General features: G+C 35.5%; 1 protein-coding gene and 1 non-coding gene across 3 annotated transcripts in view; one reads left to right on the forward strand and one right to left on the reverse strand.

Moving 5' to 3' along the window:
- Nucleotides 1–26,605, forward strand: part of TRPM3 (transient receptor potential cation channel subfamily M member 3) — a 512,305-nt gene that overhangs the window by 177,487 nt on the left and 308,213 nt on the right. The gene's annotated exons all lie outside the window — the stretch shown is intronic.
- Nucleotides 18,312–18,430, reverse strand: LOC111746398. Its single transcript, XR_002783087.1, has one exon. It is a non-coding gene; the product is annotated as a 5S ribosomal RNA (ribosomal RNA).

Consider the following 26,605-nt stretch of genomic DNA (forward strand, 5'->3'; position numbering starts at 1 on the left):
TAGTTAGGAAATATTATCAAAAGCCAGGTGCTTGTTACATCTGCTTATCTTTAATTGCCAAAATCTGATGAGTATCAGAATCATCAGGTAAACTTGATGAAAGTACAAATGCCCAGGCCCTGTCTTCCTTTAATGAGCCTGCTCTTTGTGTTGTTGTTGTTTTTAATTATTTATGCCTGGTCTTCCAAGGTGGTCTTCCAAGGTGGACTCTTATTCAAGTACTAACCAGGCCCAACCCTGCTTAGCTTCCAAGACTAGACATCAGGCTTGTTCAGGGTGGCATGGCCGTAGACCATGGACCGTGGCTCCACTGGGGCACAAACCCAGGACCTTCTGCATGTAAAGCAGACGTGCTAACCGCTACACTATGGAACCACGTTCTCTGCATGGTTTTTATTAGCTCTCCATTATTGGTCAGAACCATTGGTCAGAACGATTGGTCGATTTCATCCATATTACACTTGATCTGCAGAGGTTAGGCGTTTACCCAAAGGCAATGGTAGAGCCATTGGTGGAGCTCCAAATGGTGGAGCCAGGACTCAACCTAAGTCTTTGTTTCTGAATTGGAGTGCAATGCCAGTGGAGATAGAAGGCACGGAAGGCACATAGTACATAGTACCAGATTTCATTACTGAAGAAGATAGAAATGACAATATGACTACTAATAAAGAAGAAAATAGCCCTGCCTGGTGAAATTTCCCAACAAGGTTTTAATCTCCAAGAGCCAGAGTTGCTTTGTAAATAAGTTATGCAATATGTCAATATAGTCGCTGATAGTTGAGATCCTCATCTCTTCTTTCTGAATCTTGCCATCCTTTTCTTTTGCTTCTCCTCTTGGATATGTTTTTGACCTAAATGTGTTTGTCAGTCTCTCCTTTGCCTGAAACTCCCTACTGCAGCTGAATGGTTCATTTAACTCTGTGTGTGTGTGTGTGTGTGTGTGTGTGTGTGTTGTTTGTGTGTACATACATACATACATCCATAACAGCCTGTTTGAGATTCCAAAGGCTAGCTCTATAAATAGTACCAGAGGAAATTGTCCTGGACTAGACTTTTCAGAGGAAAGGTTGTTTCTACTTTTTCAAAGCTCTCTTTCTGGAAAATAAATCAGTTCAAGGGTGGACAGTTGCTCCTGCTAGTTCTTGCTAACCAGTCTGCGTGATGCATTTGTTTCGCAGATAAAAAGCAAATGACATCTAAGAGGAAGTTGAAAAGAGTAGGTGGTAAGATTTTAGAGGAAAAAAAACCAAGGGGTTAAAAGGAAAAAAAAAAATTTCAAAGGCCCCCGCCGAATCGTTTTAAAAACGAAAAAAAAAAGTTAAATTTAATTTAATTTTTCAAAGAAAAAAATTAAGCAAGGAAAACAACTTCCGAAATGAAAAACCGGAAAAAAACCAATGGAACCAATTTAAAAAAGGGCCAAGGAAATCCCAAAAAGGGCAAGAAAAGCAAGGGAAAAAAAACCGAACCAAAAGCCCAATTGGGAAAAACCGAACCCCCCGGAACCCTTTGCAAGGGGAAAAAGAAACCGAAAATTTGGCAAGCCCCCTAACCCTCCCCAACAACCCGGGCAACCAAAAAAACCAAAAGGCAAGGGAACAACCCCCAACCCAAGGCAAGGAACAAAATGAAAACCCCCTCAAAATTCCCCCCAAAAAAAAAAAAGAATTCCAAAATCCAATCCTGCAATCCTTAAAAAAAAAACAATAAAAAACAAAAAAAGGTCAACAATTCAAAAAAAAACCCTAAAGCAAAAACTCAAGTGGCAAGAAAACCAAAAAAAAAAGCAACTCAACTGGCCCCAAACCAATCCTCAATAATCAAAAAAAAAACAACCCCTTCTCTCCTCAAGTCTTGCACATGTACTCTCTCAGTATGAAATACTCTTCTTCCCTCCACTCTCCATCCCCATCCCCAAACTTCTCATTGCTAACTCATCCTTCAATTTTAGTTCCACTGCTACTTCCTCAGAGAAGCCTTTCCTGAGCACCTCATGGAAACAGGTCTGTGCTTTGGTGTTCTATTTGCTTCATGATTATTTTTTTCTACACCGTTTATCTTGTACAGCATAATATACTTATATATCTTTTCCTTTGTTTCTTATATTTTTCTTTGTTTCCCCACCATACTGTAAGGTCAAGACACACCCCATCACCTAGCATCACACTTAGCATACGGTAGATGTTTAAGAAATTTTTAATAGATAGACCATCAAGACCAAAAGATCAAGACTAAGCCACTTTCTTGTCTCTATTCCCTAACCATTACCCTCCAATCATGCTGTCTTTATATCCTAATGGAATCTTAACTAATTTTCAAGAAAATTTAAAGAGATAATATAGCTTGATGGAGAAAAACATAAGCTCAAACCCAGCTCTGCCAGTTTAGAGGTTGGTGAACTTAGGCAAAATGTTTTATCTTTCTGTGTCTAAATTTACTCATCTATAATTTGGAGCTAATAATTGTATATAATTTAAAGGTTATAAAGAGTCTCATATACATTAACATAGGTTATATACTTTCTTTAAACAGTGGCTGGCACATAAATTCTGGCTATTATTACTTAGGAAATAGTTTCAAATCTTTATACAGGGGCTCTAGCACTTGCAGGAATCCTAAGTTCACTACAAGAAGGTTGAACCCACCCACCCAAATGAAAACCAGGGTCGTTCGTTTTAAATTCTGAGCCATCACCGAGATTTCTTTCTTCAGCTTCTTAACTTTAGCTGCAAAGTAGCTTACTGCAATTATATTGGAGAATCTCCCTCATCAAGCCGAATTCCAAAGGACTTCAAGCACCATATTTCCATGCTACTTTCATGCTTCAAGGAACAACATCTTATGTCATTAGCAGGATTAATTAATTTTACCTCAATAGATAGATACATCGAGGAGAAGAGACTCCCCGGGGCCAGAGAAAGATTGAATAAAGATGCTAGGAAAAGGCTGTAGCAACTCTATTTCATAATTCAGCACTCAATTCAAAAGACTGAGTTGCCTCTCCTTTAGGTTTCCTGTTCTATCTTTCAATATAAAATTTAATTGGATTTATCTTAGGAAATTCTTTTTCAATCTTTCACTGGCAAAGTTAACTCTCATGGGTAGGTCTGATCACTGTAATCCAATTAGGGATTTGTTGATTTATCTCAAGAAAGTATTCCTTAAATTATTAGGGTGAATCTCTATTGCTATTCAGATCCTGTATTGCTCTAAGCAATTGGACTGACTAATATTTGCTCTACTGCTGAAATCAGAGTAAGTCACTAATCTTACTGAATAATTTTACATATATGAGAAAAACTGAGGAAGTACTATGGACATCTGAGAAAAAGGTTCAGGGACTGTTGGATAATTAGCAGCAATAGTAGGTAGAACTTCTTGCTCACTTTGCAAAGTTCTATCATCAATAAAGAGAAAAACTTTGGAGAGACTTTTGGTAAAGAGCAGTAACCTTAAGCAAAACTGTAAAGGAAACAAAGCTCATTTTAGGTGTTCCCTGCCATTCTTTCGGTCTTCTCCTTGCTTAGTTGCTTTGAATCAGAGAGTGCTTAGTTGCTTTGAATTAGAGAGTCATTAGTTCCCACCTTTTACAGAGGAGAATGGCTCTGAATAGCAGGTGTACTTTAACACATTGATAGTTTAGTAAGGTATCCCTCACATAGTCCGTTATATTATACAAGGAGACTATAAAGAAATGAATGTCTAATGGTGGAATTTTAGGCACTACAACACTTTGATAGAGGGAGAACGGACTATTACTGATAATTGGCAACATTTGATGATGTGAAGGGAATTAAAATGGGCATCACTGTTTAAAGAATGTTCAGAGAACAGGAAATCTGCAAAGAAGACTGAGAAAGAATCAGCAGAGAAGTAGAAGGAAAACCGGGATTAAATAGAAACATTTACCCAATGTAGAGAGAGCATCAAGGAAGAAGGTGCTATTGTGCAAGGGATTCATAAAAGATAACACCCATAAAGTATGTAGTGGAGTTAGCAACAAGAGTCATTGGTAACCTTAAGCGAGCAGGCTCAGGACTCAGTAAACCGAAAAGAAAATATGACCTGAGGAAGCAAAGATGAATAACATGGCTACTTCATGCCTGAATTGGTTCTTGGAAATTTATCCGAGTCTCTGTAGTTTTTAAAGCAGCCTCACCCAACAACTCAAAACTCAGGACAAAAAGCATTGCATGCTCTGGCTCACTCACACCCTTAGTGCCCCAGGCCTAAGTACCCAGCACTCCTTTACACCATTATGGTGATACAGGCCTATGTCTTATTTCCCATCCCCACAGATTTAAAAGTCCTAAGAAGGGCCTCCAATTTCTGTTTACTTACTCGACAGAATATAGAGAAGTGGCAAATTAGAGAACAAAGTCTCAGAAACTAATAGTTCAAAATTCAGAACTTTATTAAATTATAATTGTTCTTTAGAATCAAACCCCTCCCAAAACATTACTAGCTTTTTACTCCGAGAATCTAGTTAGGGTCTCGGCTGTTTTCTGAGGGACCTATGAGAGTCACATGGTATCACAAATGCAATTTCTTTAGCTCTCCTACCCCAGGAACTCTGAAGGAGGATTTCACAGACTAGCTAGTAAACATTCAAATCTCTGTTAAGTGATGGCCACATTTTCATTCAGCCATATTTTGAGCTGCTTTTCTAATGAGATTTCCATACAAAAGAGTCAGCGAAATGCGCTACTTTATTTTAACTCAAAAATGACAATTAAAAAATTGTGATTTTTTTTTTTTGGTCTTGTCTCAGTACCTTTGGATACTTCTATCTGTAATATGCTGCAAAGTTATTTCAGTAAAAATGAAATTAAAAATTCTAAAACGTTCCCCCGTTTACTGTTTCCAGTGTAGCATCTTACAATTTAGACCCTCAAAGGATAGATTTTAGAATGATAAATAAATCTTCTCATTTAGGAGTGGGTACACTGAGGAAAAGGTAGCTAAGACATTTGCTCAGATACTAATTTGTAGCCAATCTGAGAAGGGAAACTAGAGAACAGAACCTAAATCTAATTCCAATCTCAGTGCCTGTTTCTATGCCTATCTATCTACTTTTAACTAACCACTTTTAAACTTTTATTTCATTTTGAAATGTACAATTATGAAAAAAAATTATCTCATCAATCCTTGCCATGTGAAGAAGTTGCATCAATATGTATAGCAAAATAAATTCATTTCTTTAAAACTATTTTTAGCAAATAATAGCACATTTCCTTATCGTGTTAATAATGAACAAAAGGATAAGATAATTGATGCCTCAGGCTGATTTGCTTCCAAAGGTTTTTTGCAATGGCAGAGATTGGAAAATGGTGGTAAGCCATATATCTTTTGTATGGTCTAAGGATCTGAGAGTCCGGAAGACCTAGACAGATATGCATTAGAGCAGAGAAATTATATTTTAATTTCCTCTCTGATGCCAAAGCCTGGAGTCAGCTAAGCTGAGTCAGAATGAGCTTGGTCCTAGTTCACTTCACCTGCAGGGACAGCTCTCCTCCTGAGCAGAGAGAGTGTATCCCAATGAGACGTAACAAAAATCTATTCACTGAGTCAAGAGAACTCTTAAGCATAGGAGGCTTATGTGAAACAGAAGCCTCTGAGCACCTGACGGGTAAAATTGTAGCTTTCGATTCATCTGAATCATTACCCAAAATGTTCAAGAGCCTGGTAGAGATCATACCATGATTAGTTCTGATTTTCACTCCACTACTAACCCGTCATGATCTCAATTGAATAAATCAATTTCTTTCCAGCTGAGGTTTCCTATTTCCACCAATTCAGCCTGGATTTCTTTATTTGATTCCAAAGAGTGAATAATGAAATGTTCTGTCAAGGGCTATAGAGCACAGAACCCCATTCTTAACCAGAGTTTTTTAGAAGATGGAAATAATTCTCTCCCTTTACAGAAAATTCTATGGCTGCCAGGTCTTCATATAGAATTTAATTAATAGAGTTGAGTGAAGTTTTGTTTTGTTTTGTTTTAGATACCCCTGAAAATTGAATCAAAGCAAAGCAATAGTATCGTTCACATCTACAGACTGGTATACTTAGTCATTTATTTACTTGTTCATTTACTACATTTATGTCATATAATCAACTTTAAAAATCTTAGAGGCTGAAGACTGCAAATTATAAATTTACTTTCATGGAACAATTGCCCCAAGAAAGCTCTTTCTTCTATGTTTTGCTGCCAAAGTTAATCTTATATCTACGGCAATGCCAGGTGTCTTTGGTATTATCGGAAAGCATTTGAAGGGAAAAAAAAATGCATAAATGCACAAGTATTCACAGACCTGTTTGTTCTGTCAGTAACTGGATGACTAATCCTCTTTTTCCTATGCGTTGCAGCTTTGAAGCACACTACAGCAAGTTTAGAAGTGATCTGAGTGAATAGCATACCAAGGAATATTAAGATACAGAACATTTATCATGTTTGGGAATACATTTCCTCTTTTTTAATTAGTTCACAATTATAAGCATTATGTTTAAGTCTTATCCTGAAAACATATTTAAGTGTCTACCTATTTTTGGAATCAGACCAATTATTAGAAATATAACTGGTTTGTAGGGGTTACTGGTGCCTAGTGACCCAGATAAATATACAGAGCACACATCGGTGAGGGAAGAAAGCAAAGTCGATGCTAAAAGGTAACAGATAGTATCATGCATTTATGTATAGGCCAAAGTTTAGGTAATTTGCAAGTAACCTGTAAAGTGTGAACGACTGTCTTTTTAGATGGTATTATTTTCTAATGGAAATACATGTAGATAATTGTGCCTTGTTGTTTAAAATATCTCCAGATATTTGGTGAACACCATGGTACTCTAGCATCATAGTAGGCACTGACGTGATTCCAAAAATGAATTAGGTCCTTTGCCCCTGAGGTGCTCAAAGTCTGGTGGGGAAGGAAAACCCATTAACAAACTAAATACAACCTGACAAGTATGCTCAAAACTTTCAGAGTGCTATAAACCTAGAGAAAAGGTAAAAACCGACTACCTGGAGAATTAAGAAGTCCAGAGAAAAAACTTTTTCAGTGGATGAGTGGGGATTAACGAGGTAGATAAGAGAAGCAGTGGGTATAGAAAGGGACAGAAAGAGATGGGATGGAGATCATGGTATAGTCGCAAAGCAGAGCATAGGGAAGTGATGGAAGATACAGCTATAAAGTAGATTGGGATCTGACTATGAAGGGCTTTGTAGGAATTTGCACTTCATTTTCTGAGAAGTTGACATCATGGAAAAGTCCTCCTAGACTGCAAATGTCTCACCTCCAGAATTTGTATCAGCACGTGAATACTCAACTCTTTTTTTCTCTTGCCATTCTATAGCACGATTAATGAAATCCCAGTTTAAGTTTTAGTTAACTGTGCCTTAACTTCGAACTCATTGATAAAAGAAACAAAGATATTCAACTTCCATTCTGAGTGAAAAGGAAATTTTATTGTAGTAGGCATTTGATATACAATATTCTGTTTAATTATTTCAGCAAGTCCATGGTGGTAGATATTATTAATTCCTCATTTTTAGGATAAGGAAGTTGAGAAAACTGATACTTAGAATAATTAACTAGCCCAAATTCACCATCATAATTTTAAAAGTTGCACTTAATGTATTCTGGGTACTATGCATATAATATGTAGGCTTTATGTATTGCTCGTTTTAATCTTCACTACTCTAAGAGATCATATTTTACTCCCACTTAATAATGAGAAACTGAAGCTAAAAAGAAAACAAAATAACTTGCTCATAGCAGAACTGGAATTTGAATGCAAATCTCACTGATTCCCAAACCTGGTTTTTTTCATCATAACTGTCACATAAAGTAAACCTGAAACGCTCTCAGTTTTTCTCAGACCTAATCTTAGAATCATCAAATATCATGTTCTCTCTCATCAAATCCTCACATTGTCCTTTTATACTGTATACTTGTCATCTGTGCCCTTCTTTGTTATTCCCTAGTTCACCTGGGACTCAATAGACATTGATGCTATCCTGTGCATTCCAAAGATTTTGGTATACTTATAAAAAGATTTTGACAAATACATCTTTTGGACAGATAAGAGAAATTTCTTTGGCATCCAGCTGTTGTTAAAACAATAGACGCCAAGGAATACAGTTATGTGTCTTCGTTAACTTCAGAGACTGAGTTTAGTAAGAGTTTTTCCACTGAGTAAAACATTCAAGTCTATGCTCATTAGTCTAGAAACAGCTTAATATATGTGATAGGCAAACTTCCAGATTTACCCCAAAGCTTTGATTTCAAAGTTTTGCATGAATACAAAAAGCATTGGTGAAAATACTAAAAAGCTTGTCATTGGGGAAAATAACATCTTTCTCCATAGAGTTCATTTTTCCATTTCTTTCTGATCATTCTTCTGTGCTGCAAAAAAAATATAGCATGGAAAAAAAAAAGAGTGAAAGGGTGATCAATCCTGCCTTTTACTTCTTTAAATTAAATGTTTTCTTCAAACTTCATTTTATTGTTTTTATTTGGAAGCTAGTGGGAATACATCTTTGGATTATGGTTCTGTCTTCTGGGTTCTGACTCTAATTGGTGTTAGCCAGCAAGAGCTCACATTTATGAAGTCATTCTTATGGACATATTTTCTTTATGCATTTTGAACACACTGTCTTAAAACTAGGTAAGCTTTACATGTTTATTTTTTGTTTCTTAAATGCTCTCAGAAAATGAGTTTTTTTTTAAATTTACCCTTATATTTTTTCCAAATGTAAATTACACTTTTAAAATTATTCTTAACACTTGTAACTTATACATATATATAAGTGCTTTTACTATAATGATAATTATCATTATGCCAGAAACCCTGCTGAACATAAGTTTCTGCAGAAACTGAATATTGTCTGCTCAAGTTGCATCAGTATCCTTATATAACTCATAAAAGTTAAGAAACAATTCTGTTACATTCAAAATCTAAAATCACTTTTTAGAAAATGTAAGTATTGGGCTCCTTTATCCACCTCAGAGCATGGAGGATATGATTATCAGAGCCCCAATGTTCAAAGTTATCTACATTATCTCAGTTTTGATCATTGTGTTTGATACATGTGTATATGTATATTGTATTTTTTCCTCAGCTGTTTTCCTTTATTCTGTTTTTTTTTTCTGATCTCTGAGGCCCCACATCTCAATTGATCACACTGGCAAGATTTTGTCTTATTTTCAATGAAAATTGAACAGTATTCTTTTGCCAAAGTGTTTATGGAAACCACTTTTTATATGTTGAGTTTAAATTATATTTTGTTACATGAAAAGAGCCATGCAATAATGTTCTAGGACATCGTCGCTCGTTGATAACCTGCATTTCATTTTGTAGCACCTAACATAGCATTAATAATAATTTGTAGTGCTCTGCTCTATCTTTAATTTTTAATTTTTTTGTGGGCTCAAACATTAAAATACAGTGGCTTAAATATTAATATTTAAATAAACAAAATAGGTCAATAATATACATGTTACATTCCTAATAATCAAAAAACTATGATAAGAAAAAGATAATGAAAGATAATAAATGAATGTATAAAACTTCACCCAGAGAAACAGTTTTCATGGCACTGCTGAATCCTCACATAGGACCTTATGTAATCTGCACTAAATGACGAAATGGACAATTTCTTGAACTACAAGATAATAAATAGTCAGTATTTACTGCATGCTCTCAGTGTAAGATGAGGCATTTTAGAAATGTGACTACATTTCTATTCATCTGTTTTTTCCCACCCCAGCTCCACTGTCTCCTATATAACTCTTCATTTCTCCCACCACTCACAAACAAATGGGTATAGAAAGTAAAACTGTGGGAAGCCTAAGATATCTAAATGGGTTCCCTTAGGATTAGGTTCCCACATTGATCTAGCACTGTGGCCAGAGGGTTAAGTCTAACCTGTATTAAGTCTAACTCCCTAGGATCAACCTTGCAGCAGAAATTGAATAGAGAGGCAATTTTTTAAAAGGGGTGAAGGAACATGGTCTGTTCAAACAAATTCAGATATCTCTAATAGAGCTTTAGCCAGCAATCCTGCAGATAGTATCACCTGTAGGCCACAAATGAGGAAACCAAGGCTCCAAGACATTAAAACTTTTCCCCAATGTCAACTACCTAGTAAGTTATAGAAATGGCATTTGACCCCAGATCTATCTGTCTGACCCCAAAGCTCACTCTCCTTATTTTGCCTTATTAGCTAAATACCCACCCAGATGGCCTGCAGAGATGGAGACAATTAGTTCGAAGTTCTAAGAGCTCAGAAAGGATCAAAGTCTCCAAAATAGCTTCTATACTTTTAAGCAGCGTATTCATTATCTTGGAAATAAGAGATGTCTCGGGAAAGCTCTTAATAAAAACTAAACAGTACTTATAAATACTATTAGAAACTATTAATTAGTGGGAAGTGAGAAAGCTGCTCCAGAACTGAGAATAGACAGGAAGCAGCCTAAATTAGGAAGTGAATGGACAATTCTCAAAGGAAAGGAGAGACTCAGGGTGATTCTGGCTGCCTCATAGTCTTGCCTTAAATCACTCCTGCTGGCAGGGCCCATCGGGTGCTGTGACTTTGCCAAATCTCCCTTTTATATACAAAATGGGGCACCTCAGACTCTGTGCCCAAGCCTAAGAGAAACATTGGAACAGAAGAACACAGGAGAAAACTTCAGAAAGTTCTTGCAAATATCAAAGATCATTAAACCAACCACTGGAAACTGGCAAGCCAAGAAAGTGTATAATAAAACACTTTTTTTCTCTCTCAGTGAGAAAACCTTAATGTACTTTTTTAATTTACCAGATTAAATTGGGAGATTTAGATGATTTTAAGTCTTTGCTAGTTGCACTGGAATTCCTTCATCCTTTCTCGTGCTGTGAATTTTGCTGAAATTTTGTCTGTTGGTCTATATAGCTGTCTGATAGTCTCTTTGTGTATGGCATTTGCCAATATCATTCAGTGAACAGTCAATAGTGTCTCATCTACAGCTTAATGTATTTTTACCTCCTATGTACAGAATATGAAAGTATAAAAGTCTATTTGAATTTTCATAAAAATATCAGGAGACACTCTCTCACAAGCTTCATATTAGAGAACTTTCCTCTAGCTCCCTCAGCTTCCCATGAAAGAGAACTAGAGCACAATAAATTCAGATACAAAGTAATGATAGACAGAAAAACATTTCAATATATTAGTAATAAAGTATAGTATCAAACCTCAATAAGTAAGACTGAGCCCTTGCAGTCATGGAGAATTCTAGAATAAATTTTCATGTTACTTCAAGTGGAATTTCCTTAGATATAGTGCATTTTCAGGTTAGCACTCAATGTTCAAGCTTGAAATCTTCCAGTTAAATCCAATGCCTGCCATGATGAGAGCTGTCAACACAGGTCTCCTCTAATTGGAAGATTTAGTTGACATGTTCTGCAGGGTAGGTTATTTGTGACCTCAAATCTGCAAGGTTACTGACACCTTTGAAAATTTAGTCTTTAAAACACCTTCCCTAAGCACACTGGGACCACCAGTTACAGTGAGTACAGGAGTAACACAGCCCAGTTTATCAAATGGATGTATAGAAGACTAAGTAAATTACAACAAATTTTAAAAGCTGTTTTAAAATAATGGGTTGCAGAGAAATGGTTTTGTTTGTTAACTCCTAGTATTGAAGCTCCAGACTGGGATGTGAGTTGAGCTTTTTTTTTTTTTTTTTTTTAAAGTAGTACTATGTTTCTTTGAAGCAATACTACATAAAGAAAAAGTTGTGGCTTTTTTCCAGGATGTTTCAAGATCCAAAAAAGGATTTCTGCCTTTGTTATCTATCTGCCTGCCTCTTTTCCAAATGCCCAACATCTCCTTTTAGAAGAGCCTACTTTTCATTTTTGTGTGTGTGAATATTTCTATGGAATAATATGTACTTGTGTGATTTTGCAAAAGAAAAGGGTTCATACAATAGTACCTCTGAATTTTTGTTTATGCAACAAAAATCTTTACAAATAAATATAGATAACTTCATAAACAATTACATTAGTTTGGGCTAAACCTGAAATATGTACAAATATGGCTTGTATCACTTTGAAAATTACACAAGATCTCGAACCTAGATTTGCCATTTATTTCCATTTCTTGTCAAATTACGAATTTGAGAAGGAAACCATTATAGGTCATCTGTTTGTCAATATTGTTGATCATAAATCTCTTTACCAACAGCCTATGTATTGTTTTGGGACTTCTCAAAACATGGATGACTTTTCTGTGTGAACTAATAACAGTCGCTTGAGATATGCAGATTATAGATTGATTTTAAAGGGTTTTTTTTGTTTAGGTGTTTTGTTTTTCAAGCACACTTTTTCTTTCTTCATTGTGATTGGATCATAAGATTTCTTTTTGAAACTGAACCCTCATCTAAACTGACACTGTGTCCAGAGAAATTTGACTTCGTTTCTACATTGTGAGCAATTTCTGAACCAAGGAAAGGTGCTCTTCTTCTCCAAGTCCTTATTGTGTTTAAGAGAACGTCTAACCTGCACTGACAATAAGAAATTTATTACCATTGAGCTGGCCGAAAAAGAGATATTGTGTTTTTTCATCTTAACATTAATTTTGGAAAACCAGTCACTAATGATACCCTGGCCAACTAGTTTATATTATACTAACATTTTTTTCTTTGCTATCTACCATAGAAAAAAATAAAGAATCTGTATAATGACTCACAATCTTTATATAATTACCACTTTTAAAACCTACCTGTGACTCTTAGAGCCTCCCCAAAACATTTACCTCAGCATCTCTAGGGAAAAGATCTGGTTTAATACATTATTGCTGTTGGGTAGTGTCTCATCATTTATTACCCTCAGTACTTTGGAAAACACTTTGTTCCCATTAGAATTGTGCAAAAACTGGTTTTGTGTCTGAAGTATGCTGTCTCATTTTCAGGTTCAATTTTGGGCCAGTAGGCAATTTCAATAATACCAATGTGCAAAGTAGACTTTATTGAACATTTTTAAGTGAAAATTAATCAAAAGTTATCATTTTCTGTGTAGCAGATTTAAATGTTGGAAAAACAGCACCATCTGCTGGAAAGGGGCAGGTAGGGAAAACGTTAGCCAAGTATTGGAGAATATGTAGGCCAAAATCCTTATCCATGTTCAAATAATTCACATTATGAAATGGCAATTGCATTATTTCAAAAATAATGAGGCACTATGGTTCAATGACAAGAGCACAGAATAAAGGTAGGTTTCTGGTCTTGGTTTAGCCTTCTTCATTTTTTAAATATATTTTTTAATTTGTGTGAACTTGAAGAAATCACTTCTTTCAAATAAGAGTTCCTTACATGAGTTTTTGGGGTAGAGTGAGTAATAATACCTGAACTTTCTACCTCACATTAGTCAGCTGAGAGAATGGTTATTCACAATGATGTGATCATTTATTGAAAAAGTGTTTAGTACCCTATAAATCACATTAGAGCTATGAGATATAACTGCTAGGGTTAGTATGTCCAATTTTAACTCAACAAGATGTGGTAGAAACAGCACAGCCTGATGAGTACTCTAATGTATTGCTGGAGAGACAGTTAATTGAGAAAATATTTTGGCAACAAGAGGAAGAGCTTTAAAAACATTCATTTAGTTTGCCTCAGTAATTGCACTTCTAGGAAATCATTAGAGGATGGGAAATAGATTTCTGGTCAAGAATGTTCATACCAACATTAATTACAATATGGAACTACTGGAAATATAACTGATAATCATCAGTAAGGAATAAATCACATGATAAAGTATTGTACAGCATTAAATGTCATGTTTTGAAGAATCATGAGGAATATTCATGATATAATTATAGATAGAAATACAGATATGACAGTGGATGAGCAACGTGAATATAATTTTGGAAGGAACAAGGAAAGAGAGAATTAAGAAAGATAAAAGATACCGATGGACATGCAACAAAATGTCAGCAGTGGTCATCTCCTTTAACACTGTCAGTACTGTTAATGTTTTGGGCCATGTAATTCTTTGTTGTGTATGTGGGAGACTGTCCTGTGCATTGGAGGATGTTTAGTAGCATCCCTGACCTTATACACTGAATGCCACAGCACAGTTTTCCCCAGATGTGACAACCAAAAATGTCTCCAGACATTTACAAATGTCTCTGGAAGCCAAAATCACCCTCAGTTGAGAACCACTGGTTTAAAAGAAAGTAGTAAAAAGCTAAAATTATTTCTGAGCTTGTACATCACTGAGTCCAGCTTAATCAATAGGCTGTTTATAAGAATTGAGTGGAGAAATTTGAAAATAACTCACTGGCTCTCTATGATCTTGCCTAAAGGAAGTTCTTGAAAAATACATTTGACATCTGGCAAGAAGACCTTATATACATATACATGTGCTAATTGAAAAAGATTTTCTGATATATGACCCTTAGAAACTTAGGCATCCTTTCCTTTTGTACTACCTACACTACTTTGTAGCCATTTTTTGGCAAAAGTGACTCAATTCTCATCACTGACAGATGATGGTGAGTTACTTATTATTTTCTTCTCTTTACTTTCTATATTTTTTTATATTTTTCTGTAATTAACATGAATTAATTTGCTATCAGAAAAAAAAGTAAAGGTTTTTAAGAAAACCCAGAAGCCGGCTAGGAAGCAAATGCTCTAATCCTGGCTAGTATTGTCCTGATGTAATCCTGATGAATTTCATTTATCTTTGTATCCCTTTCATCATCTTAAAATAGGACAAAATTTGCAAAATTGCCATAGTAAATATGAACGTGTATTGAAAAGTATAAAATGCCATGAAAATGAAAACACAGTTATCTTAAGTAACATTTACCTTCAGGTTTTCTAGGCTCTTATTTCATTAACTAGTTTGCCCAAATTGTTAAAGAAATTAAACACCATGCAATTTATAGGCTCTAGTTAATTGTCCCTGGACAGGCACCACAGTTTATAGTAGGCCCAAGAGGTCACTCCTTTTAGAAATCCAAAGTCAGGAAGACCAATCACTTTCACTATTGGTGGGCATCATTTTTGATAAGTGGATCCATTAACTGTTGCAGGGGAGCTTTTGTGGAATATGTTTACAGAGTCTCTTTTCACTTTCCTCAGGCCCCCAAATTACATTCTATATAACACGCTGGTTACCTGCAAAATCTCCTTTTGGAAAAATCACCTCTTTGGAAATCCAAGCTTAATACATGGAAAGAAAACAAGCCTGAGACCACTTAGCCGCACAACAATAACTGAAATCAAATAAAAATGAGCAAGCCGTTTCCCTTTCCAATTTTTCAAAATGAAATTTTCCCACCAGTGGAGTATCAGTGTGTGAGGGTTTAGCCAAAAGCTAAGTTAAAGGAATTGTAATAAATTCTGAATGCAGTGATTTAGTAGAAATTTTTTTTTAAAAGCACAGTAATCAAAGAAGCGTTTTATGTATCTTCAAATAGCAGCAGAGAGTACCTGCAGAAGACCTGTGGAAATACAAAAATGTAAAGACTGACTTCCTGCTATTTAAATTCCTTTTTTTTAACAGCTTTATTGAAGTATAATTTACACAAAATAAAATTAATTCATTTTAAGTGTGCTATTCTATAATTTTTCAGTAATTTACAGAACCTTGCAATCAGCACACCAATTGAACTTCTTTTTGAGGCTTAATATATTTGATTGCCCAAGTCAAACCTTAATAACATAATCTATAGAGACGTGTGTGTATTGTTGAAGACAGGATACTGAAGAAGTGGTATCTATTTAGAATTAAATCTCTTTTGCCGAGAATTGACCATGAAAGACTGTACTTACTGCAAAGGGAAAGGTGCCTAGGTTTTTAAGCATTAACCAAGGGTCATTCTGCACCCTATCTCAGGGGACATTTGGCAATGTCTGGAAACATTCTTGGTTATCACAACTGAGGATATGCTGCTAATGACATCTGGTGGATAGAGGACAGGGATACCGCTAAATGTCCCATAATGCACAGGCTATCCTCCCCCACCCATACGCATAACAAAGAATTCTTCTGCCCCAAATGTCAACAGTTTTGAGGTTGAGACACCCTTTCGTAAACTCACTTCATGTATCTGCTAGTCCCCCGCCCCCGGACAAAGTGTCAGGCAGTATCCATATCTTCACCAATCATTTCATAGTCCTGTGATCACTTTCAAGCACTTAAGGATCCACTCTAAGCAAATAAGAAATAATTCCAGCCTTGTCTGGTCAAATACAAAAAGTACAAGCTCATTCTGAGAAAACATTTTTCCCACGTAGCTCAGGCCTACTAGAAACCGGTAGGAAAGTGGCATGGCTGACTGATTCTTTCTTCTTAGATTGCCTTACTCTCTGGTCCCTGAGCTACTACTTCTATCCCCTTTAATGTCCAGCCCAGAAGACTACGGTGTTACATGATGATATAGTCGCAATTTAGCAACTCTGGTATAATGCTTGGTCAATACAAACTTTTGTTCATGGACACTTATGCTATTTCCTTAGAAATTCTACACACTCTCCACCCCAACTCCCCAAGATCTCCAATTCACTTGATTCATGCAATGTCTTTCCTCTCCTGGCTGCCTACTTAAGATCCCCCTTTGTTATCTTGTCCTACTGGTCGTCCCTCTCCTGGGGAGCTTTCACTCGCCACTCCAGGTATTCCTCTGCTAAGAGATCCCTTTAAGACATCCTCAGGCTAACTCCCATTCATGGGGTTCAGATTTGGTTCCCAGGTGTATTAGTTATCTCTGACTATATAACAAATTATCCCAAACTTAGAACAACATGTATTATCTCATGCTTTCTGTGGTTCAGGAACTTAGCTAGATCCTTTGGTTCAGAGTCTCTCATAAGACTGCAATTAAAGTATTGGCTGGAGCTACTGTCTCATCTTATAGCTCTATTGGGAAAGGATCCTCTTCCAAGCTGTTTCATGTGGTTGTTGGCAACATTCAGTTCCATGCTGACTATTGCACAAAGGCCGCTCTTAGTTCCCCGACATGTGGACCTCTCCATATGGCAGCTCACAACACGGCAGCTTGCTTCATCAAAGAAAGCAGGAGAGAAGAACCAGAGAACAAAAGAGAAACATGGAGACCTTTGCCCCACTAGTGTTAGAAATACGGTCACACTCTGTGCAGCCTTCCCTCCAAGAGACACTTATCATACTCTTAGTGGGTTGCTTATTGACCCACTTGGATCAAACATTTGGCTAAGGGAAAAGCAAACTTCTTTTCCCAGTGGGAAATTCTCATAGCACCTCAACACCTTCTCCCAAAATATTCTGCCTCTTGGACTCTTTGACCTCCTATATAGATTGTGAGAATAGGAGGCCTGGCTAATTGCTGACAGTACTAATTTGGAGCTTGCTTCCTTGCAAACTGCACATGGATGAGCTAGTATTTTTCTCTATAGTGTGAAAGGAGTTAGCAATTATTTATAATTCAACATTTAGACCTCAGTAAAACTGAGGCAGAAAATATTCCATTTTAAATCTTGTTACATTTTAATCTAAAGGCAGTAGAGAATAAAGAAGCAGATTATAAAATTTACTGCGGAAAACAATTTTAAATGAGAACTGTGGTAAAACTAGGAGAGATGAGAACAGCTTGTGTAGACAAGTAGAATCATTTGTTCAGTGAAGAATAGAATAAATAGGCAAAGAATGAAGAGGACACAGGCATGAGAGAAATGAATCTACTTATTAACGGAAAAAGAGTATGGGATGCAATCACACATTTTAGAAGGACTAAGAAAAGGTAATTTAGAGTAAAAGAGAAACATAGACATTGAAGGAAAATGACCTATGCTTGCTTGGCAATAATTCTCTGGCCATACTAAGTAGAAATATTGAATTACAAGTGTACAACCGTATTTGAAGAGTCTGCTAAAAATGAATCCCTAATATTGTTTTATAGCACAATTTTCATCAATTCAGGATGAAACGAGAAATACAGATATTATAGTAAACATTTCATATTTATTCAAGTTGAAGTATGTGTATCTTTTTCTGACATTATATCTTCCAAATTTGGGAATGTTAATATTTTCTCTTATTTATGAAATAACCAGGGTAGATGTCTGATTATTCAGAGTTGGGATTTCATGTTTTTTCATCTTAATCTTGAGGAAATTTTTCCCTTTTTATGGTATAATTCATCACTTTTTAAAAATAATCATGAGTATGTAGTTTTAGGAAAATACAGAGCAGCCAAAATCAGCTGTTTTAGCTCCATGTTAGAGTTCTGGCTAGAAATGTGATAGAGAAGACTTTATTTATTTATTTTTTTATTTTTTCATTTTTTATACCTACAGCACCTGGTCTTCCGAGGTGGTCTCCCATCCAAGTACTAATCAGGCCCAACCCTGCTTAGCTTCCAAGATCAGATGGGATCGGGTGTGTTCAGGGTGGCATGGCTGTAGACGAGAAGACTTTAAAATGTCGAAATTACTGACATTTTAAAATGATCTGTCATTTCCCTTCATTTCTTGTTTCTAATCTATTACCACATTTCATTATTTTCATTATTTCTATTTTATTATTACAGCAGAAAACTAACAGACTTCAAAACACTAACCTCACTAAATGATGAAAAGATTTTATTAAGCACCTACTATGTGCAAAGCACACAAACTTTGTGATATAAACGACACAATTGTTGCCTTCAAAAAGATTATAGACATGGAGAAGAAAGGCTTTTATCCCACAAATGGTTTATTGAATTCTTATTAACAAGAATCGAATTCTCTCATAACAAGTACTAGAGATGAAATGCAAAAAAGACATGTGGTCCTTACCGTTTTTGAGTAATCACCAAATGCCGACCATGGAATAATTTATCACTTACAATACATATCTTTTCCTGTTATGTCAGTTTTCTTTACCTAAGCTCCCTATTGGGCTTGATGGGCCAGATTAGAGAAAACTAACAATATTGTCAAAGGACAGTTTAGTCAAACCTGAGGAGAGCCTTTTCTTTTGAGCCCATTAATACAAAAATATCTCTTGGTTGATGGGCAAATGAACACCAAGTTAGGCCTTCATTCACTGAAATCATTGATTGTAATCATTGGTTATTTTTGTTTTTTCTGGCTATAGAAATTCATGAGAACTTTAGCGGAGGCTATTTTTTCTCTCTTACTTTGAACTTGAACTTTGTAAACAGATGTATGTGAACCTGACCTTTTTGTCTATTTACTATCTCCCTCTAAATCATGCTCGGTAGTGGAGGTAATGTGAAAAGTGTGAAACCTAGGGGAACAATGATCTTCAGCACTGCAGTGAAGAAGAGGTCACTATCCTCTACACTGATTAGAGCACTGACTTTTGACCCCTAGAGACTTGGAGAGTATAGTAAACCATTTCTGAGTGAACCAATAAGACCAGTGGGATACTTCTGTGTACAGGTGAAATTCAGAGTTTATATCTCTGAATCATGTCAAAAGCACAGAGCTCTGGAAAACAAAATCAAATATTATGAAAGACGACTTATCACAAATTTTTAAAAAATTGCTGTTTCTACCATTTTATTTTGGATTTGGCAATTTTACCACTAGAGAAGGTGAACATAAGTCTACACTACATTTATAGGTTGCCTAGTTAGATTTTAATTTCCAGGAACCCATTTCATAGATCGGATACCTATATATCAAAGTGGTTGCCTGGAAGGGGATGAATTATGCAAGGAAAGAGGGAAACTTTTGTGGATGGTGTCAATGTATGTTATTGTAATTATGGCTATGATTTCATGCTTGTATATACATGTTAGAACTCATACAATCTTATATTTCAAATATGTTCATTTATGAATATAAATTGTATCTCAATAACACTGTAAAAATGAAAAAGAGACATACTGAGAGACGGCAGAAGGGAGATAGAGGGAGAGAGAAATAGACAAAGAGAGACAGAGGCAAACCTAAGACACTTTGCACAATGGTGACTGCTGCAGAGATGGAGCACAATACATTTTAGTTTTCTTCTTCCCATTATTGTTTTTTCTAGGCATTCTTTTTCAAGTCTGCTCTCTCAAACACTTATTAGGGGCAATGTCCACATTCGCTTTGGCTTCCTAGCCACTGCTCCTTTCACTTCGCAGTGCTTTCTAAATACTTTCATTGATTTTCAGATAAGCGTCCTGAACCCGTTTTCAAATTTACGGTGCCACCACTCTCTCTCCTCTCTCCTTAACCTGCTGTCTATACTCTCTGAGAAACAAGATGAAGAAATTCTAATTTGTTCTCACTGTTTAAGGTTACTTCACTTAATCAAGACTGTAAGACAGCAATTTAAGGACCCATTAAAATTCCTCTTTTTAATGTTTATCAAGTATCACAGTGATTTTTTCCAACATAATATTTTATCCATGAAAGCGTGCTTTATTCTGGAATTTTAACCTTGAGAAACTGTTTAAACTCTAGAACATATATTCTTAACTTTTCCTACTTACACTGGCCACAGAGATCAGCTACTCACGTCAGCTACTGATTAAGACAATCATGGAGGAATCCACTTTGATTATTCTGGTTCCACTCTTATTCTTCTCTTTGGTTATTCATTATTCTGTTGCCTAAGTCAAAACCATCTTCTTTATTACTATACCTCACTCCCCATCTGTGATTGCTCAACCAGTGATAATTTAAGCTAGCCATAGCTAGAAGGTAGAGAAGGGACAGTGAGGGGTATGCAGGATCAGTTAATCCTAGGGAGGCAAATAAGAAGGGATGATGGGATATGATGAAGTTTGTTAGGAGGATATTGCTGTAATGCTGCAAGAAGAGATGAAAGCATGAACTAAGACAATTGTATGAACTAAGATGAAGAGAAAACAGGTTCAAGATATATTTATAAATTAGAATCCATAGGACTAGGTGACTGTTAGATGATGAGTGGGAGAGTAAATAACAGAGGTGAGACTGTTGGCATCCAAGTGTCTGTTTTAATCACAGGTGGACTCAATAGAGAATATAGATGAGGTTGTAGTAGAACCCCACGAATTTATGTTTAAACCTATCAAATTAGAGATGCCTTTGAAGCATCTAACTGGAAACAAAAACTTTTCAATTAAATAGCTGAATCTACAGATAAGGGATTTGGAAGAGAGATCTAGGTTCAAGGTAAGGATTTTGGTGTCATCAAATTTTAGATGATAATTGACATATGATTTTATATGACATTACATAAGAAGGGAGTATAGAACGAGATAAGGGAGAGCTAAAAAAGAAAGAATAACTTAAAAAGTTGAAGAAAAACAAGAGTAACTGATCTAATAAAATGGTTCTCAAAGCATGTTCTGTAGGACATTATAGATGGTTCCGTACTTATAATGGTTTAACTTACAATTTTTTAATTTTATGATGGTGCAAAAGCAATACCCTATTCAGTAGAAATCACACTTTAAATTTTGAATTTTGTTCTCTCCTGGGCTAGTGATATGTGATACGATAATGCTGGTCAGCAGCAGTGAGGTATAGTACTCTGCATTTTATTTATTGTGTTAGACAATTTTGCCCAACTGTAGGCTAATATAAGTATTCTGAGCAGATTTAAGGTAGGCTAGGCTAAGCTAAGCTATGTTATTTGGTAGGTTAGGTGTAATTAAATGCAGTTTTGACTTAGGATATTTTCAGTTTATAATGGGTTTATTGGGACGTAGCCCCATCATAAGTCCAGAAGCATCTGTACTCTTCTGGTTTGTTATAATATGGTGGGATTTTTCTCAAATAAGTTTGAGAAATGCTGCATAATTTATTTCTTCCTTGAAAAGTCCCCATCTCATCAGTCCTCTGGAATGGAAAATTGTTCAAGTTATATAATCCAGAAATTTCTCAAAATGTGAATCACAGACCAATTCTCAGACATAGTATACCTCATTAACATTCAACAAGACTACTATTATTCCTAATACACACTTTAGAGAAGAACTAATGTAATAGAAGTCAAGATATGAGCACTTTAAGGAAGGGAGTGCCATCTGTTTCCATTGCTACAGCAAAGTGATGGACATATTTGCACTGAAAGCCATCTATTACATTTGGCAGTGATCCATAGTGATTAAGAGCTCAGATAATACTAGTAACTACCTCTTAGGACTTGTATGACAGAAGTAGTGACTGTATGCAAACTGCTTACCTGGCCTTTAGTAAGTACTCTTATGTATTATTCATACCTTAGCAATTTCAGTTATACGTTATAGCAGAGGCTAAAGAGTGAGTAGAAAGTAATAAGGCAATAACCTTATTTCTAGAGGCTAAAGAGTGAGTAGAAAGTAATAAGGCAATAACCAAGATTCAGTTTCTATGACATATTTTTCTATTTATATTATAATTTTATCAAGTTTTTTATTTTTTAAAATATTTAAGTTAAAGTACAATAAATAGAAAAGCACACAAACCAAAATTATATTGCTCAATACATTGACACGAAGTGAACACACCCCTGTAACTACCAACCAGGTCCAGACAGCACCCTAAAAGCCTACTCTTGCCCCTTTCCAATCACTATCCATACCCTCCTTCCCGAAGAAAACCATATCCTGACTTCCAAATCCACGTTTACTTTTACTTATTTTTAAAACTTTACATAAATGCTATCATGTATTCTTTTCATATGACTTATTTTGCTTAACATTATTTTGGTGAGAATCACCCATGTTGTTGCCTGTAGTAGTAGTTGTTTGCTCTTTTTTATTGCTGCATAGTGTTCCATCATGTGAGCCACAGTTGATTTATCTATTCTACGATTAATAAAAATTTGGGTTGTTTCCAGTTTGGGGCTATTAGAATAATGATACTATCCACATCCATCTATATGTCTTTTGATGAACATATGCATTTCTGTGTATGCATATATATTCAACATTAGTAGAAAAGTCCAAGTTATTATATCAATTTATGCTCAAAATTGTTGCAGTTTACTTTCCACCCAGCATTTAGGAGCTTCATTCTCACATCATCATCAACACTTCATATTGTTAGTCTTTTTTCCATTTAGCAGTTAGGGTGGGAATGTACCAGTATTCCATTGTGGTTTTAATTTTCATTTTCCCGATGATGAAGGAGGTTGAATACATTTAATATGTTTATTGGCTATTTAGATATCTTCAAAGAACATTATCAAGTCCTTTCCCAACTCTTCCATTTGACTGTGTATTAGGACCAATCGATATGCCCCCTGCAGTTAATTCACTCCTTTTACCCACTAGCTTTTGGGCCCTGAGCTACTTGCTCAATTTACAACCCAACCTGCCAATGCTGTTGTCTCCTTTCCTAACACCACAGGATGCCTAGGGATCGCCAGAATAAGCACGGCCTTCTCCATGAATACTGTCTGGAGCTACTACAGTTCTGGTACCAAAGTACAACCCTACCAGACTATAGAAGGTCTGGTTTTCCCATCACCTTTCTAGAGTTTCCTTAGGGGCTACCTGGAAAGGTCAGATATCTTAACGGGGAAATGTAAACAAGTTAATGCCCTATTATAACAATGAGAGACGGGAGCTAGATGGAAATCAGCATACAAATTCTACTCTTTCCCTCCTCTCCATATACTTTTCTGAGCTAGATATCTCTCTATGTCCTATCTGGAAACTGAGCAATCAGCTATGTTTTCTTATAAAGCTATGAGTATCTAGGTATTTGTATTTCCTTCTTTCCTACCTTTCTTTCCTATTTCCCTCAGTTTTGCTGCCCTGGAATTTTTGCCCTTCATTACCCCACTGGCTTTCCCTTGAGGTCTATGGAACCTGGGTTATTGATTTTAAGGGGTTTGTATATATCATGAGTACAAATTCTTAATTAGTTATGTGTATTACAAATACCTTCTTCCATTATGTGACTTGCCTTTTAATTCTTATAATAGTTTTTTGATTAACAGAAGTTCACATTTTAAAGTACTACAATGAATTAATCCTTTTTGCTTGTGGTTCATACATTTGTGTCCTAAGAAATGCCTACCCCAAAGATACGAAGATACTTTACTCCCTTCTAGAGGCTTTATTTCACATACGCAGCTATAATCTAACTGGGATTGTTATTTGATTATGTGAGATAGGGATAGTTTTTTTTTTTCTATATGAGTTTTCAATTAACACAGCACCATTTATCCTTTATCTACTGTTCCAAAGTGTTCCTTTGTCCATATATTGTGTTAATACATGTTCAGGTCGGTTTCTGGACTCTGTATTCTGTTTCATTGGTCTATTTATCTACCCTTGAGTCAATATCACATGTCTTAATTACTGTAGCTTTATAAGAATTATTCATTCATGCTTGTGTAAATACTCTAAATTGACTCTTCTTCTTCAACCTTGATTATTTGAAGCCCTGACATATTAATTGCAATTATATTGAATACAGACCAATTTGGAGAGACCTGACATTTCCACAAAATTGGATCTTCCAATACATGAATCTATATATTTAGGTCTTCTTTAGTTTCTTTTAGTATTGCTATGCTCACTTCTATGGGCTTCCTTTTTTTTCCTGGATCTTGGCCCCACAAGGCCTTGTAGCCTTATAGCTTTCTAATATCTTTAAAAATTTTATGTATATTTTGTTCAATTACTATAGTTGTTCTTGGTGGGAGTATTAGTCTGAAACCAGCTAGTTTGCAATCCTCTGAAGTAATACTCTCTCTACGCCTCTATTTAAATATTAATTACTTAATTAAATAATTGATTCTTGTTATTTGCAATAATTCTGTTCTATAAAGTCACCACAAACACTAAATTAGCAAATATAGGATTATTGCTCCTAAGGGAAATACAGGATTGGGTTCCTATAACCTTTTGCTCATAAAATTTTCACTAACTGATCAACACATAACCTTGTTTTATGTGCATTTGTGTTTAAAGACATTTAATATACATTGCTGATTCATTAACATTGAACTCACATACAAAAGTAGTATAACTTATGCCTGAATGAACCTTATCTAACACATGTATTTCTCCATAAGGCACATCACAGCCTTTTTGTACTCAGGACCACTAGGCAGCACTTTTATGTATAATGTTTGGGGCTCATTTTGAACAAAGAAATCATCAGAAAAACAAAACTATGAGAAACATGGCACTAAATAGACCTTGAAAATTTGCAGTGTGAGAGCTGAAACAAGAAGGCAAAGCATCACCTTATTTGACCTCAGCTGGGAACATGCAAATCAGACAACTCAAATCTTTTGCCACTCCACACATGTCCATGAATGTGTATTGATTTTGGTGTTACAAATAAATTATTGTGGGTAGGTAAATTCAAAAATGTAGAATCAATGACTAACAAAGATTGATTGTATTAAGTAAAATTACACTTTCTTTAATAAACTATACTATAAAGTAATGTAAATTTCAAGATAAATTTGTACAGCTCTCATACACTTGGGTATGTCCTACTCCAATTCAAATCTTTATTTATCTCAGAATTTCCCTACCTTTCCTGTTCTGTTTCTGAGCTTTTAAAAAGCATCATTATTATCCACCGTTGACGAAATTTAAAATTCCCATCTCAGTGTTAGCCTGGAGGCTTCTTCCCTAAACTTCCAGAAACTCCCAAAACTCTTCTGCATTTACTTCCCTGAAACTTAACAAAGGGATGGCACTAATTTAAACTATCAGAGGTCACCTGCCCTTCTTACTTTTGATTTTAGCACTCCACCTCAGAGCCTAGGACAAGGGAAGGATCATTCAGGTGGCCTCTCTCACAGGCTTATAGCAGAAAAGGAAATCCATGTCCCATCCCCATGTTAAGATTTTCTTTTTTTTATACCTCCTCATTTTCTTTTGTGATAAATGCAAACTCTAAAATCCTTGGCTATTACCTGGGATCCTTTGTGTACAATAGAAAATAGCTGCTGATTCACAAGACCTCTTCTCGTAAGTGTTATTATAGAAATAAACATTCAGCAAAAAAAAGAGGGGTGTGATTATTTGTTATGAAGGAAGAATAAAGTCATAATTTTACTCTGTCTCCCTGTGAGCTGTTATTGTTTGTTTGTGACTAGAGAAATCAGAGCATTCTCAAACAAGAAATGAATTCCTAATCACAACCCAGGTCATAGACATGTAGGAAGAATGCAATGTCTGTGTATTGATCATCAGTTGGACATATCATTAGTCATAGAGATGATAAATGGTTATTCATTGCATTCCTAATTTCCAGATATTTACAGAGTGGTTTTGCTTCTATTTATAGCTATAAATCTTATTGTTCTATTTGCACAGTGGTATGTTACTCTTCAGAGTAATTAAATATACTTTATTGAGAGAAAATGGTGTAATTACAACTAAATGGAGGCCATTCCCCTCAGTTGGTTTTAATGACTAAAAATTCTAATATAGGCACTTTGGTATCATCTGCAAAATGTTAATAGTTGCTACTGATCTCTAAACAAAGTAGAGAGAAACTTTTAATTAGTTTTGGAAATGTTGCTTTAAACAAAGCTAAACACCTTTCTTTGCTGCAGCACTTACCCTTTTTAATATGTTAGTGTGTATTGTGTATCTCCAGGAGATTACAGTGTGCTGCAATCTCAAACATACTTAAATTTAGAACTCTTTCAAGCAATATCTTGTAGGAATTAATGCTATAAATGGTATAGATTT

This window comes from Pteropus vampyrus, unplaced genomic scaffold (genome assembly GCF_000151845.1).
Source record: "Pteropus vampyrus isolate Shadow unplaced genomic scaffold, Pvam_2.0 Scaffold186, whole genome shotgun sequence".
NCBI classification, from domain to species: Eukaryota; Metazoa; Chordata; class Mammalia; order Chiroptera; family Pteropodidae; genus Pteropus; species Pteropus vampyrus.